General features: G+C 42.6%; 1 long non-coding RNA gene across 1 annotated transcript in view; it reads left to right on the top strand.

Moving 5' to 3' along the window:
- The first annotated feature begins 4,063 nt into the window (after positions 1–4,063).
- LOC128347650 (uncharacterized) overlaps positions 4,064–12,267 on the top strand; it is a 56,366-nt gene continuing 48,162 nt past the window's right edge. Inside the window, exon 1 of the long non-coding RNA XR_008317642.1 lies at positions 4,064–4,302. This is a non-coding gene — a long non-coding RNA (uncharacterized LOC128347650). The remainder of the gene's footprint in view (positions 4,303–12,267) is intronic.

The raw sequence follows: 12,267 nt of genomic DNA, 5'->3' as shown, positions 1-12,267 counted from the left end.
TGATAATTGTGTGAGCTTTAAATAGCTGTGAATGCACTGCTTTGTCTAATTTTGACATACAGAAAATTACTTTATTATGAGGACTGCTGTGCCAATCAACCCAGGAAGTAGGTTTCAATGTAGACCAGATTATAGAACTTTCTAGATGCTTTCAGCATCTGGCCAGTTGTTTCAAACCAATATATGAACTTCAGACCACTAGCACTTTCACCTAGTAGCTAAGGATCTGCATGAACCTGTTCAGAGGCCCTCTTAAGGGCCTCTGAACCGCTTCGAACAACCAGTTGTTTTACCCCTTTCAAAGTTGGGGTGTGTGTGTCTGACTTTAAGGGTGGGAGAGGGTATACTTACTCCTCCCACCACTTTCCCCCACTGGCACTCCATTAGCAAAAGCTCCGTCGGGGCAGCAGTATACTGCCCTGCCGCCCCTTTTCCTCTTTGGCCAGAAGTACCAGGAAGTACCTGGCATGTGCACGCCAGGTGCATTTGTGTGCCTGACGTGCACACAAGGGAGCATGACGTCTGCACACGCATGTGCCAGGTACTTCCTGGTACTTCCAGCCAAAGAGAAAATGGTGCGGCAGGGAAGTATGCTGCTGCACCAACAGAGCCTTTGCTAACAGAGCGCTGGCAGGAGGGAAGTGAAGGGAGGGGTAAGTGCACCCTTCCCCGCCCTTAAAATCAGACCCCTCCACCTTTGAACTTCCCCCACCCAGTTCCGTGCACATCCTTACTTGTAGCCAGCCCCAATCACCAGTTTCTTATGCCAACCTTTCCCGGGCAGTGGGGTGTTTTTGTTTTTTGTTTTGGTAACTTGCCCTATTTTGCCTGTTGGACAGATTTTTAGAGTGTCTGGTTTTGAAAGAAAGAAAAAATATTATTTTCACATCTGTGCTAGCTTTGCTTACTTTTCATTCCTGCAGTATATTAAATTAAATACCAGTATATTAAATTTATACCCTGCTTTTTCTTACAAACATACTCAATGTGGCTTATACCGGCATGTTATGCTATCTGACACAAAAAAAATTGGCATTAATGTATAAAAATGTTTCAAACAAATGTTGGAAGTGTGGACATTTTGAAGGCACATTTTTTCATATGTGGTGGACCTGTGGGAAGGCTAAAGCCTATTGGGATATGATATATAATGAATTAAAGAAAATATTTAAAATGACATTTCCTAAGAAGCCAGAATCCTTCCTGCTGGGAATAACACAAGGTGCAATTTCTACAACCAATTTAACATTTTTTATGTATGCCTCCACAGCGGCTAGAATTATATATGCACAGAAATGGAAGTCTAGTGAACTGCCTTCAAAAGAAGACTGGCCGTTAAAAATTTTGGAATATGCGGAGATGGCAAAACTTACAGCACTATTAAGAGTTCAAAACTTGGAATGTTTTAAAGAAGATTGGAAACCATTTTTGTTGTATCTAAAGAATTACTTACCTACTATGGACTTGACAGCAGGGTTTGAAATTTAGTATAAATCACAGGTTGGTTAGATTAATTATGTTTGTAAGGGTTTGAACTTGTGTTTTGAATTATTATCATAGCAAGGGTAAATTTTATAGTTGTTGATTCACGAAGAAATGTGAGCGGGAAGTCCACCTTTTATGTGTGTATTTTTAATGAATGATAATATTGCTATTGTTAAAATCAATAAAAATTGAATTTGAAAAAAAATAAACCAAAGTGGCTTATACCAAAAAATAAAAATAAAAATAAACAAACCATCAAACTACACAGCAAAAAACCAAACCAAACCAACAAAATCCAAAACCAACAACAAAACACCAAATTAAATAAGAATATATTTCAGGCTGGTTAATAAGAATAGCATGCAGCAAATCATTGACCAGTGTTTATAAGAGCCAGGTTGATTTAGCTCAAAGGCTTTATTATTTATTTATTTATTTATTTATTTGCCACTTTTCAACAAACAAGATATCGTTACAGTTTGCATAGCACAATGAATGCCCTTGAAGATTCTTGTTTGGAAACGTCATTTGGTTCAGAACAAAGCTGTTCAAATATGAGCTGTAACATGTCAGTCTGAACATATTCCACCTGTGCTTACAGATCTCTGCTGTTTTCCTGTGTGCTTTCAGGAACAATGCAAGGTTTTGACCTTTAAAGCCCTAGGAGGCTTGGATGCAGGGTACTGGAGGGACCACCTTCTCCCATGTGAACTTGCCAAATCATTTAGCTTCTGATCCAGATACTTTTCCGTAGATCATGGCTGGAGAGGCTGCTTTTCAATAGAAGCACCGCATTTATGTAATCTTCCCCAGACAAATTTGTGAAGCACCAGTGTTGGTGTCTTTGAGGGTTCAGGTTCCTTGATTGATTATTTGCCCCTGCTGCTTTTATCTGATTTCCTGTGTGGCTTTTAGCTGATTTTTCTTCTTGTTTTAATTGGATTGTTGTGATCTTTGGATATTTTAAAAACAGAAAAGCAGAATATAGAATTATTACAAATTTCTATGTGTCCCAAACATGGAGTGGAGAGGCAAATATTTGCTACTGAATGGTCCAAATTGTGGCTGGAGCTGTTAAGCATCCAAGTATAACAAATGTAACAGACAGTTATCTTTCACAAAATAGCTTTGTGTAGGAAAATGTTCTGTTACCTTGGAGTTTATTTGTAATAGTCCAGGCTCTCTGACTGACAGAAGTCTAACCTTCTTCATATCTCTCCCTTTTTCTGATAGGACTAGTAATGGCTTTTTAAAATGAAATTTACCCAGTGTCGGGAAAGAGTCAGCTAGGAGGGAAATGCGTAAAGAAAGTGCCAATGAAAATTTGTGTCACCCTCAAGCTTATCAGAACAACAGGTGAGGTTTGTTCTCAGGATGTCAGCACTGGGGCATGCAAAGCCAGAAATACAAGATGTGGGATGTACAAGTCCCAGGGGAATAGGATCAGAGGTTAGAGGGAGATGCTAGGTACGTTTAGCAGGAAACCAGGCAAGGCTGGGTAGACAGGCAGACAGACTGTTGTAGGAGTGCTAAAATCGATATTAAAAAATCTAGACTTGAGCGGAGGATAGCAAAAGCCATGGTACAACAAATGAGACTGTTTCAGGTGAATCACCCCTCTACATGCACCCCAAAACATTGTTGAAATACATGTAGAGGGGTGATTCAAATGAGCATCCCTCTCATGTGATTAAAGGATGTTCCAAGAGCACATTGGCACATCCACCAGTGACATCAGGGCAGGTATATTCATGCTGCAGACCTGATGTTCTTGCATGTGCAGGGCAACATTCATCTGGACCTGCCCTCAGAGAATTGTGGTGAGGAATAACATTTTCCACAGTATATAGCTGACAAAAGTTGTCCTGAGCAAGGGATTGACCTGTGTAGGCACTACAACAAGCCAGACATATCCCCAGAGATGCAACTACCTTCACAAAGGGAAGCACTGTCACCTGTGTTGGGCTTGGATGGACAGAAAACATTGGTATTATGTGTACCCAGGAAGTCTGTGCCAGCTGACAAAAAAACAAGCAAAAGATGTGATGATTGTGGGTGACTGGCTTGTAGAATGCGCTTGATCAGCTCCCAGATTGCCTGTAGGTCAGTCGCAGTGTGTGCTTTCATCTGAAATGCTGAGAAGGGAGCTGTTGAAATATGGAACCCAATTAGTGTGGAGTTTGACATTTTCATTTTGCTTTGCTAACAGTTCACATTCTCAGTGAGTCATGCAGTTGCACAGGGCACCATGCTTGGAATGTGGGGGTCACCGCTGCACTCCCCTGGAATGAAATGTCAAATTATTGTGGGTTCTGTGGCCTGAAAAAGTTGGGGAGCATCCAATGTAACCAATGGGACCAGTTGGGAGTAGGAAGTCCTACTCATGTGTAAAATCACAACTCCGGTTAAACACAGGAGCATTTTGTTGGGATATGCAACAGCTGCAGCCTAACTTACTGTTTATAGTTTGCATGTAATCTCCTATGAAGCCAGAGGGGGGCACTGTAGCTTCCTCAGTACTGGCTGGGCTAGCTAGGAGTTTCTATTTTCCTTGCTGTTCCTGTGTGGGTCAGCAAGTTCTATATTGACCTCTAGGAGTTTGTCTCACAAGTAAAGTTGTCTTAAACATTGCACTGGTGTTTGTTCTGAAAACCACTCAGACAGCTCACATTCTACAACAGGTTTTGGTGCCCAGACTTCTTCAGAGCAAGCCAGTATACAGCCCAGAATGACCCTGAAGGGCAAATGACGTTGAAGCAGCCTGGAAAGAGCAGAAGCCATAAGGAGACCCTCTGAAAGGAAGCCTGCTGAATGCAGGTAAGCAAAGCTAGGATTTTTTTTCCCCAAAAGAAAAATGGCTTGCAGCTCTGAATTTAAGCTCTCTGTGGGAAAGCTGAATAATGGAAATTATCAGCTATAGAAGTTTAGAGTAGGAATGCTTCTAACTAAGGATGACCTGTGGGAGGTTACTAACACATACACAGACCAGCAGCAAATCTCCAAGTATGAGACAGAAAAGACAGACAGGCACAGGCAACCATCAGTCTACTAGTGGAAAATGACCAATTGATTCACATAAAGAATCAGGCTACAGCAAAGGGCATGTGGAATGCATTAAGAAATTTGCATTAAAGAACTGATTTGAACAGTAGACTATTCCTTTTGAGGAAACTGTACGAACTGAGACTTGGGAAAGGGAAAAAAAATGCAAGATCACATAAATGCCGTGCTGGAAGTGGTGGCACAGTTGTATGAAATGGGGGAATAAATAAAAGACAATATAGCAGCCCTATTACTATGTAGCTTGCCTGACTCCTGTGGTGCCCTCATTAATGCCTCTGAGACAAAGCCTGAGGAAGACCTGACACTGGAATTTGTGAGAAGCAGACTTCTGGATGAATTCCAGTGCAGAAAGGAAGACATGGAGGACAGTATCAGTCAGAATGGAGAAGCTGCACTGAAAATTGAATTTTTGAAATTTATCTATATTTTTTTCTCATAGGTTATAATGGGACTTGAACCAGCCCATTATTCCCTATTGTGCAGCACCCATGGGTGCCAACAACCATGCAAACCCCGAAGCAATCGGTCACCCCTATAATTTTTTATGAATATTTGAAATATTTTAAAATTATTTTTCTCATAGGGTATAATGAGACCTGAACCAGCCCATATCCCCTATTGTGGAGCACCTCGGGGCACAAATGTGGGGTGGGTGGTAGAAACCCAGGGGTGCCTACCACCCACAAAGTTCCAAGGCAATTGGACACTCCTCTGATTATTGGTGAATTTTAAAATTATTTTGGAATTCCTCATAGAGAATAATGAGGATTGCAGCAAATGTATAGCTTCACGTCTGAGAGAAAGGGGTGTCCTAGAGTGGAGTGTGGTGGGTGGTAGTTCTCAAGGTGGGCAAGGAAGCTATCAGAATTATTTGAAAGGAATTGGGCAAAAGGCTGATTTTTAAGTGATTTTTGAAGTTTACGTGACTTTAAGGTTTTTCTCCATAAAGAAGCATGGAGGTGTCAGCAAATGTATAGCTTCATGTCGGGGGGAAAGGGGTGTCCAAGAGCAGAGTGTGGTGGGTGGTAGTGCCCAAGGGGCAGCCAGGAAGCTATCAGAATTATTTGAAAGGAATTGGGCAAAGGACTGATTTTTAAGTGATTTTTGAAGTTTTTGTGTCTTTAAGTTTAGCAATGAGAGTAGCCTTATCTCTGATACAGCAGCCGCACTCCATAGTCACTGGACAGGCTGACATCACAAGGTCCTTCGTCAGGTGCTGTTTCGCCAGTTCTTTAATAGTTCTTTTACACTTTTAGGGAGCCTATCGCCAAGACACTGATGCCATAGGTGAATGCAGTTGTCGTGTTGCTTATGTGTGGTGAGCTTCACCTGCTCTGTTGCTGTGCTTAAGTGATACAGGTATTCATCTGCAATTGCTCTGGCCAGGGTTTTTGTCCCCTCTTGGATTGTGCACTCATTGCCCTGGAACTTAATGATGAATCCTTTGGTTGCCATCCACTTAACCGATAAAAGACCACCTTCCAAGTCAGGAACATATAGCACATCTTTTACTGGAATAGCAAGGATGTCCCCATCTGTCTTGGTGCAGTTTAGAAATCCTTGTCCAATTCCCTCAGCAGTTATACTTCTTCCATCTGCAAGATAAAACTTTTCCTTATTGCTTAAGTCCAATTCTGTGACCTTTCTATCGCAGGTCATGTGACTAGTTGCACAACAGTCAAAACACCAGCAGATGAGTTATGCTGTGCTGTTTTGAAGCATCCACTCGATTGTTCTGTGACACTAGCTGTAGCCTTTGCCTTTTGCTTAGGTGCTTGCGGAGACTTTCTTTGCAGTTTCTGTTGTTCTCCCTTCCATATGGAGCATTCTTACTTTAACTGTCCCTCTTTCTTGTAGGGATGTGCGAACCGGTTAGAATTCGAACCGGGGTGGTTCGAAGGTTCAAATTCGAACCGAACCAGCCATCAGGTTCGAGCTGCAGGTTCGAATTAGAACCGAACCAGGGGGTGGTTCGATTCAAGCTGGTTCGAACCGGTTCGAACCTCCAAAAGTGGGTGGGGTGGTAGTGTAGTGTAAGTGTAAAAGAACTATTAAAGAACTGGCGAAACAGCACCTGACAAAGGACCTTGTGATGTCAGCCTGTCCAATGACTATGAAGTGCGGCTGCTATATCAGAGGTATTGTAGGCCATCAGGGGTAATGAACTTATTGGGCTAATGCTTCAGCTGTTGAGAAGGGATGTTGGGCTATGCAACAACTGCAGCCTAACTTACTGTGTATAGTTTGCATGTAACCTCCTATTCTCCTCTTTGTTCCTCTGTGAATCAGTGAGGTGGGTCTCATGATCACAGAGACCTATCTGGGGAGAGTGAGCGGGCTTAGCCCACTCTCCCCACACACAAGCAGCAGTCTGCTCTGGACGGCTGAAGCAGCCACCCACATGACTGCCAGCTCTGTTACGGAGCCGGTGGGTGCTGGGGGCAGCAGGGGCCAATTGGCCCCTGGAAGCTCCAGCATGCCCGGTGTGAGCGTGCAGGGCATGCTGGGGAGACCCCAGAGCCGGGAGGCAGCTTTTCACCTCCCCTCTGGGGGGTCTACTCATGAGTAGCTGTGATGCGGCATGGAGCCGCGCCGTGGCAACTCTTGATTGCTAAAACCAGGTTTGCTGAGTGCTCGCTCCACAAACCCGTTTTAAGCACCGGGCGACAGAATCAGGTGACCCGCCTAGGAACCACCGGGCTCGCAGCCAAGCCCGGTGGTTCTCACGGGCTGCAAAAATCAGGCTAGGCTCCCTTAACCCGATTTTTGCAGACTGTGTGAATAGCCCCAGTAAGTTCTATACTGACCTCTAAGTGTTTGTCTCACAAGTAAAGTTGTCTTAAACATTGCACTGGTGTTTGTTCTGAAAACCACGTGGACAGCTCACATTCTGCGACACATTTCACTAATTTCATTTTCAGACTCCAATAGACAAGTTACAAACCATGCAAAATAACGGACGGTGTTTACCTAAAGAACCCACTGCCCCAATGTGTGGAAGGGCAATGTGAATTTGTTGCCCTTTCTTCTTGATATCTGGGAGATTAAGGACTCCTGCGTGGCAAGTAAATTGCATTATATCATCTTCTGTATATCTGAAATTTCTGCTCTTTCTTGATTACTCAGAAAGGCCAGCTGGTGTGTGCATGTGTATTTTTGCAAGCAAAGCAATAACTGAAATAGCCCAAAGTGAATTACATTGGATCAAAAGGCTCCAATTTTCACAACTCTCCCAAACTCTTTTTACTGTCTTTAGATGAGCAGGGAAAGGTTTCAAGAGACTTTGAAAGAGAGAGCTGATGGGAAGAAATCAATAAATACAGAATTGAAGAATAAAATCTACAACTGCAAAAGCCAAAAGTAAGGCAAATGCCTCGTAAGGTAGCATAACATTACTTTAGTTGCAGGACCATTACAGAACCTCATTTTCCCAAGAACAACTGAAGCAGAAATGCGTTGGTTTTTTAAAAAGCAAAACACAGACCACCCCCAGAAGGTACTAAGAATTCTCCAGACTTTGATACAAGCAGTGTTGTTTTCATTTTTAAGAAATGAACTTGTCTGCTCAGTTTTAGAGTCCTGTTCTTGTTTCATGGAGAATTCATTGGCTTTGAAAAAAAAGGAGAGAGAAAAATCCTGAGTCATCTAGGCTAATACTTATAAAAGAGTGGGGAAAGCCAGTCAGAAAAATGGAGCTAGAGGAGTAGGTCAGAGTATTATATGGACAGGAAGATGTATGTATGAGAGATTATCAAATGGTGATATGACAAAATTCTGCCCCTAGCAGAATCTGGGCTATGGTCAAGGCTTCTCAGAGGGCCAGAAGGTTTTCTGGAGCAGACCAAGGAGCATATTGTGTTCCAATTCTGGAAATAAGAGATGGGCAAAGCATGGCCTGTGATGTTCCCATAATATATGTTTTAAGTCTCATGCCTGGAGGCCTCCAGCTACAACAAGGGGATAGCAATGTTCCTGTTTACTTAGCACGCTGAAGTTCTCTGGACAGATGAGGGCACACTTAGCCAGGAACCATCCCCTAATGATGCAGGGTGAGGTGGTTACCTCAGGTGGCAAATGAATTCAGGCGGTGCCAGCATATTGCCTCGCCTCACCACCACTGCTCCATTCTTCCTCCTCTCCTTCCCTACCACTAGGGATGTGCATGGGACCTATTTGCCCACTTTGAATCCAAATCGGACTCAAACCAGACTGGGCATGTATGGTTTGGGCACTCCAAACGAGGGACCCGGCTTGGTTAAAATTTGAACTGGTTTGTGCCCTACTCAGAGGTGTCAGCAACATTAAAATGCGTTTTTTAAAAAAATGTGCACTTACTGCCGCCGAGGGCTTCGGCAGCCTTGGAGGTGCTGCTGCAGCCATGGGGTATGTGTGTCTCAGGTAGCTCCCCCTCCCCCCACCAGTCTCCCCCCGTTCTCGGTCTCCAACAGGTTGGTTCAGCCATTTCAGTCCTGAGTGTGCGGCAGTTATTTGCCACCAGGTCACTAACCGGTTCTCACACTCCTATCCTACCACCTCCTTTCCCCCATCTGTTCAAAGGGCAGAGTGTGGGGATGCTGGAGCGGCAGAACGTGTTCAAAGGTACTTCCTGTTCCTCCAAATCCTACCCTCTGCCAAGAGGTGGCAGCAAGAGAGAAGAGAGTAGGGGTGGCAGCAGCTACTACTGCCTCCACCAACACTAGATAAGGAACTAGTGGGACAGAAGTGATTTGACAATATGGAATTTGGAAAGATGTAGGGAAGACCCCACTACATATTAAATTATAGAACACATTGAGGGGAGTACTATAGCTGTATTATATATATTAAAACCCATTTAAATTCACTTTACACTTTTTTCAAGGAAAAGACATGTTTAAGCCACATAATTTAATTAATATTTAGGACTAATCTGTATAAAGCATAATTGGCTTATTTAAAAGCTGATTAGATTAATGCTATTATGATTATAATAAAGCAGTTCTAAGCATTCCTTTTTTTTTTTAAAAGAAGTACATTCTACAGTGCTGCATTAAACAGAGCATACAGATACCAGGAGGTGGGACCTTGTGATTGATTTATGCTAGAATACAGGATAAAATGTTAGAGTGAAAGAGTTGTGTACCTGGATACTAAGTGGTTTTTCTAATGGCTAAAGAGATGCTTGCTTGCAGACACTCCTGTGAATATCAAAAAGATGTTTTGTACATGCCTAGTTGCATTTGTTTTGATGGACTGGGCTGAAGCTGAGCATGCCTAAACTGTGCACTCTTACAGAGAGAGAGATAGAGCGAGAGAGAGAGCAAGTTATTGGCTATGGAATTATCTGGCTGACTTGCAGATGAAACTCTGTGTGTTTGAATATGTATGTATACAGACTCAAAGATCCTGGTAAGGTATACTGTATGACTCTAGGGGAGTACAGATGTCTCTTGATCATGGCTACACTAAATACATGCGAGGAGGGGAGGAAGTGAGTGTGTTCTTCCTGTTTGTGCCCCTGGCAACCTTGTGTTTGGTTGTGTGAAAGGCTTTAAGTACATACAGGTCCGCCTCACAATGGGGAATCATGATCACTCAGGTTTCTGATTGTGTGCCAGAGTCCTGCATGCTTTTAGCTCCCTGTACATATACACTAAATTGTGTGGCTGGCCACAGAGGAAGTGGCTTGTAGGCATGGAATTGGGGGGTTGACCAGGGTGTAATTCTGCCTCCTCCTTAACAACTTTGGTGTACATGGGGAGGAAGAATTTCTGCATGTCATCAGCCATGGGAGAAGAAGCCTAATGAGATCTGATAGTTAAAAAGTTATCTCTGCAAAATTGGCTGCTGGTTTAAATAGAGCTATTTGGTAGAGGTTGTTGATTTTTACCCACAATAGGTAAAACAGCAGAGCACTAAGGAATGAGCACACACTCCAGTTACAGAGTAGGTAGCAGAGGATAGTTTGGATATTGCAGCTATTTAGAGAAAACATGGAGATCCTTGTATGACTAAACACTAAACATTTATTGGTTAAATACACTTAGATAGGAAAGACCTATCTCTAATCTAAAGGACTACATAGTCGATAGGTAAGGAGAGAGAGAGATGTTTCCATCTGCTCTCTAGGAGGAAAGGAAGGATTGTGACTCAGCGCAGGAAGTGCTGCAGAGTCAGTTTAGGGGTCATAGAGTAGGGACAGATAGGGAGACTCTGACTAACTGTCTCTACTCCCAATGCCCCTAGTGGTCATTAGGACAGTTGATGCAAAAGGTTGATGCACTGGAAGTTCATCTCCAACACTATTCTAGGTGGATGCTGCAGAATTTGGCTGCAACACTTTAAACTTCATTTTTGTTACCAGCTCTTTTAAAAATGCCCCTCATATATTTGGGATTCTGAAAAGCATTGTTTCCCAGCCCATCCTCCCAACTTGGAGATAATGAAAAACCTTGCAGGTTTTAAACTGGAGATATTGGGCGCTTCCTCATCTACAATTTAGTGAAAAATTGCTTTAAAGAAAAATTATTTGGAATGTGGATCTACAATTTCCCTCCACAGTTCATATTGTAAAATTAGAAATGAGCAAGCTTCTCCAGTATCATTTCAGATATGCTCAGAAATGATCCAAGTTATTTCTCAAAACATTAGAAATGACTCCATTCCTCACCTGAGCCAATCTAAGTCTTGAAAAAGCAGCCTCCTCTCAAAGCAAGAGAGAAACACTTAGCTTAACTAAGAAGCATTTTTTAAAGGTGCACCATGGAAAATGAGGTGAGAAGGAAGGAAAGACAGCTTCCACAGGTGAACCTCAGACCCTAAGTGCCCCCCCCCCCCAATCAGGTCGTCTTTCCTTCCCTGTCTCCCATTTTCCGTTGAATTCTGAGACTTGTTTTCAGAGAGTTTTTCAGTGAGCCAGAGCTGAATTATAACCAAAAATCTCTTGGCTGCCAACCTCAACCAGAGCTGAAGTTCTAAACAAACAGAATTGTAACTGGTTCAGTACTCAGGTACATAACTTGCAGTTGTATGATTGATCTTTTCCTTTAAAAAAAAATCTTGCTGTATTTTGTTTGTAAAAACCCTCTCAAAAAGAAACATTCAAAAATATTTTTCTCAAGTTAATTATTATTGGCTTGGTATCCTGACTTACAAAGCGCTTGCATAAAGAACAAAGTTGGGCTGGGTTGCATTTGTGAAACTACACTATAGCGCTCTTCCACAAAAGTTCCAAATTAGGTGTGCTGCAGGTTACACAACAGTGCACAAGCATGCTCATAATCTGCAACCCAAATACCAGACATAGTGTTACGGGCACATGTATGTACCCCAACCTTAGACTTAAAGGTACCAACGCAGAAGTATGTGGAATTCAGGCCTATGTCTGATTTCCTTTTATATTAAGAGTTCAATTAATGCCTGGACTCAGGGTGAATTGACATACTAGATCTCAACTGACCTGTGAGGGAAGAGGCGATTCAGCATTGTATTGTGAAATGGATACACAAGGAAGCACAAAGGCTAGGCCTGAGTTAATCAAATGATAATTGTGACTCACTACCAGATAATGTCTGAGGAAGAGGCCAGAGGCTGATCTCCCCTCTCCTGTTGCAAGAAGTCCTTGTTAATCCTTGTCAATGACTAACTCAATTGCTCTCTATAGAAATTCAACATAGGTAGATGCATACAAAGAAAACACCTATAGACTATAATTCTTACCTCACTAACACTTTAACACCT

This window comes from Hemicordylus capensis, chromosome 2, assembly GCF_027244095.1.
Source record: "Hemicordylus capensis ecotype Gifberg chromosome 2, rHemCap1.1.pri, whole genome shotgun sequence".
Lineage (NCBI taxonomy): Eukaryota > Metazoa > Chordata > Lepidosauria > Squamata > Cordylidae > Hemicordylus > Hemicordylus capensis.
The sequence above is the reverse complement of the archived record's forward strand: the minus strand, read 5'-3'. Positions and strand labels throughout refer to the sequence as shown.